Raw genomic sequence first — 5,000 nt, 5'->3', positions numbered from 1 at the left:
CTTTCTCTTTACCCAGCTTTCTTCATCTTCAATATTTATGAAATATGATCAAAATCATCATTATAACTAATAATGACACCGAAATCATTCAATTTTATACTCGATGATATAATTACTTGATTAGTAGAATTTTCAAGTAATTGACAGAAAAGATCCCAGAGGTAAGGAAGAAGTTAGTACAATTAATAAGTTTTGTTGCTTACCACCTGGATGTCATAGATAACTCAGGATTCAATATTGTTTTAGTAGTGTTACTAATATATAGATGTTATCTCGGTGGTGATATTAATCTATTAGATTTCCCCCTTTTTTTTAACAGAAATTAGGACTCTGCATGTGACAGTAGATAAAAAAATGAAGTTGAAATATGAATCTATTTACTGATACAAATCTGTTATTTTATATCAGTGGGATTTTATGACGAGTATGAATACAGAATTGAAGGTTTATGCAATATAATGGTCTAAATAACTGAACAAGCCATGTTATAGCATTATCTAATAGTGAGTGCAAAGTAATAATTGTCTCTGTTTTTTTCTCTGAATAACCACCCGACTCGTAAAAGACCAAAAACCTAAATGAAAGAGTAGGTGGTGGGTCAGAGGTCATTCATTTCAGTCACAGATATCCTTGTCTCTCTCGGTTGTCTCTCTAATCTCCATCTGTCTCTTTCTCGGGACAATTATTCACAGGATTACTCGACCAAAAATACGTGGCCCTGGTTTGGAGAGGTTTCGCGAAATCCAGACATACATAACTTTGAAGGCTTCGAAGAGGACTGGAATACAGATCATACTATCTCATATTCTCATCACAGTTTTTCATTGAACGTACAACGACTCCGGAGACAAAATCCCTTGAATAACGAAAAGGGGAAGGAGGGAAAGAAGGACACGATGAAAAGATGAATGGAAGGGAGAGACAAAGAAAGAGAAGGAACGAACGGGGAGATACAAAGGATTTCCTCATAACAAACCTTCTTTTTCGAGGGAGGAAACATTCCATATCATAAAAAAAAAGAATGGAAAGAAGAGAAAAATATATCTCTCTTCTTTTATTTTCATTCACCGAAAAGAAAGTCCACTTTGATGGCGCAAGGATTTTTCCCGTCGAAATTCTAGCTGTCTTTCTTCTTTGTGCTTGAAACTCTGTCAGTGCATTCCAAACGATTTATTAAGTTGAAAAAGCTGTGTCGTGGGATCCTTTATATAACGCAAAAAGAAAGTGGCCGTTGTTAGATATTTCTTCCATTTATAGGTGATTTTGTTTCAACGTTAAGGTGAACAACAGGTTTACTCACGCAGATTTTAGGGGTTCGTTTAATCGTGGGATGAACTTAGAGTAATATATATATATATATATATATATATTATATATATATATATATATATATATATATGTGTGTGTGTGTGTGTGTGTGTGTGTGTGTGTGTGTGTGTGTGTGTGTGTATCTATGTAGTATGGCCTTTTTTGAAATAAAAGAGTGTGTATATCTACTTAAACACCATTGAAATTCGATTTTCAAAATGCAACACATATTTCGAAGCCTAAATCGGCCATTGCTGTCCCATCCCACAAATTCCGACTCATTGTTAAAACCGGTCCCTCAGTTTTCTTGTTTATCACCAATTCTAAGTCGCTAGTTAGAGAAATATAAAAAAAGTTGCAAATATTTTCTAATTAAGGCCATATTTTACCACATCAACATTTCAATTATTTTCTTTGTTTCTTGACAATTCCAGCTGAAACCCCTCATGATCAGCGTCAACAGACTCTAAACCCGAGAAGGCTCCAAAGGAAATCAGCTGCACAGAGAGACAAGTTATAGAAGAAGGTGATAAACAAATAAACACGAAGGAATAGATACACCTGAAATTCACTGTATTAATTAGAATACGTCCACGATATTTCGTTATCTATAATTCCTGCAACGGCTGCTCTGGAAAGCCTCATTTTACTTATCTTTTATGTTATCAACGATATGCGGCTTCTGTAAATATAAAACAGCGAACGCTGCAGAAATTCGAACACAAGTTCAGGCACAAATTAAGCCAAAGCAAACGTCCTCTGATGGCCATTTTGAAATCAGGTATACGTATCATAATATACCTCGAGGTCTTCAAATATTGAAAAGACTAATATGACCCGGATTTGCGGTACCATTCCTTGCAGAAAAGACTCTTGTTCCCCACATGTATCCGCAGAGAGAGAGAGAGAGAGAGAGAGAGAGAGAGAGAGAGAGAGAGAGAGAGAGAGAGAGAGAGAATTTCTGAATCTGTTTGGGTGGACGGATCCACTTCCTGTTTTACTTTTCAGAGATTGATATAGGTCGGTCACTCAGTTCCAGGATATTATTTTGGTAATGATGTGTGATTTGTGTTTAAGGATCTAATGAACTCTAATGGATTGAAATGAGTTCATGGAATATAAAAAGCCAACCACTGGGGCTACCTCAGCCTCTCAGCGCTAAAGTCAGTGAAAAGAGGTAGTTGGAGGGGTTGGACAGCAAGACAAAGAGATCCAGACAATATAGGCAACCTTATTCTATTATTTTGATTAAGACCGAATATTTTACTTCAGTTTCCAATTCACTTTATTGAAAAATTTTGTTCCTGCTGTCTTCCTGTTTATGTACTACAACATTTGCATGCGTCCGTCTATTTATGTAAAACCATCTAGTGATCTGAATGTCATTACTAAACATTTGTATACGTTTTAAACCTAATATTTACTTCGGAAGTTGAACGGTTGCAGTATGCCTTATTGGTGTGTGTGTGTGTGTGTGTGTGTGTGTGTGTGTGTGCTGTCAGATCTGCATCTGTACAAAGTTAATCATTCAATAACTTTATGACATATTCATGTGACATGCTAAAAACCTGATCATTGAAAATGCATGCTGTCGGAAATTATTTTTCCTTGAATAAAGAATGCGTCAAGATATTTCATATCGGCATTTATTTTTCAAGTTAATTTGCAGTCAACGATAGTTTAATATTCCTACATTACTTTAGGAGTATGCTCATGAAATGCGTCATGAACAAATAAGGATCACTTTTGCAATGATAATAACAATATTTGTATATGTTAATTTGTAATTTCTATACTACTTTCAGAGACATAAATTTCCTTATTTCCATTGTCCAGTATTATACTATCAAAATAATTATAAAAACTTAAAAACAAGCCTAGTCTTTAATTCCACGAATTCCATTATTATTATTTTGTTCCTTTTAATGTTATTGCAATTCTAACCAAGAGAATTATTGGAGATTAATTCTTTGCGACAAGTTCCACCTGCCAGGATGCAAAGGAAATTCCGTGATTAGTATCAGGTGGGGTGGAAGAAGGGTCATTCGTGTGACCCCTGGGTCAGATATCTCTCGCCCCTTCGTCGTCCCTGATTCAGGATATCGTCAGGTGCAAAAGAATTTTTTCCTTCTGATGCAAAAGATATTTTGGTCACAGAACCAATGAGGGTGGAATAGAGGGAGAAGGGAATGCCAAATAAGCAGATAGAGTGAGAGAGGGGAGGAGGAGGAATAAAAAACAAAAAAGGATATAGACAGTGAGGGAGAGAGGAAGAGATATACGGAAAAAACGGAAGAGATGAATATTGAGATTGGTTTATATATAATATATATATATATATATATATATATATATATATATATATATATATATATATAATATAGAAAGAGAGAGAGAGAGAATTCATCCAATACATCTCACCTCTCCGGTTTTCATATTATATCGCTCATTTACTCTCATTACTTTTTAAAATTCAGTATCATTTTTCAGGGAAATCCCATTTAGTACAAAACATCATGTCAGAACTTTTCTTGTTCTTATATCCAGAAGTTTTGCAGCAGAATCCTTCATTATTTATTTCTGATGCAAAGCAAAACGAATCAAAGCAACAGCTGAATGAAACTAAAGGAGACAAATGAAAACGAAACAGAAAAGTGTAAACATCAGTCAACTCCCTGCACGAAATAACCGGCAATAACACCATAAACAAAATATGATGTTCAGCTCCCACGGGATTACATGAGGACAGAAATGTGACATCACATTTCTGGGAATGAAAAGCGAAAGGGCAGCTGTCAGTAAGTCAGGTTTATTTACGTGGGAATAATGACCCTCGAGAGAAGACAAACCGACTTCCCAGAGTGACGACTAATGCTTTATGCTGGAGATTTTTATGAATTATTTGGAATGTTAATAATCTGGATTATGTGTGCGTGTGTGTGTGTGTGTGGGGGAGAGAGAGAGAGAGAGAGAGAGAGAGAGAGAAGCTTCATAACTACGTTATTTTACTTATTATTCACATGCAAAAATTTTTATTTTTTATTTTTGCCATTTTTTCATCTATTCCAGATTTCAAGAATTCGATATTTCTTTTTTTCTTCGGACTGATATGTAAAATGAATATCAAGAGGGCCAATAGATCTAAATGGTGGAATCATCTCTCTCTCTCTCTCTCTCTCTCTCTCTCTCTCTCTCTCTCTCTCTCTAAATATATATATATATATTTATATATATATATATATATATATATATATATATATATATATATATATATAAATATATATATATATATGTATAACTGAATCACGAAAGGCTTAGAAGTAAGGCTAAGCCAGCATAAATACTCTGTAAAAACTGGGCAAAAATCTAATACATTATTTATTCATTTTAAGTGAAAACAACCACCGAATTAATTGGATTGACAGTTCAGTAATTGCACGGTCAAGAGATGTCTTATCACGTAATTCTTTTTTAGAATCTGCTTTAATACAACTTACTTTTCATTGTAATTTCAATGTTAGTCGTGCCTTTTTCCATTTAGACCCTTGTATCTGTAACATGTTTAAGAATGACCTCAAAGATATAATTAACTGACTTAAATAAAAATCAGTTGCCTTAGAGTTATTAAATTTTTATTGTAATGTATATCTGTCATGTTTTGTGAATATGGTTTTGTTTACCAGGTTCCGAAT

Source organism: Macrobrachium nipponense, chromosome 7 (genome assembly GCF_015104395.2).
Source record: "Macrobrachium nipponense isolate FS-2020 chromosome 7, ASM1510439v2, whole genome shotgun sequence".
Lineage (NCBI taxonomy): Eukaryota > Metazoa > Arthropoda > Malacostraca > Decapoda > Palaemonidae > Macrobrachium > Macrobrachium nipponense.
The sequence above is the reverse complement of the archived record's forward strand: the minus strand, read 5'-3'. Positions refer to the sequence as shown.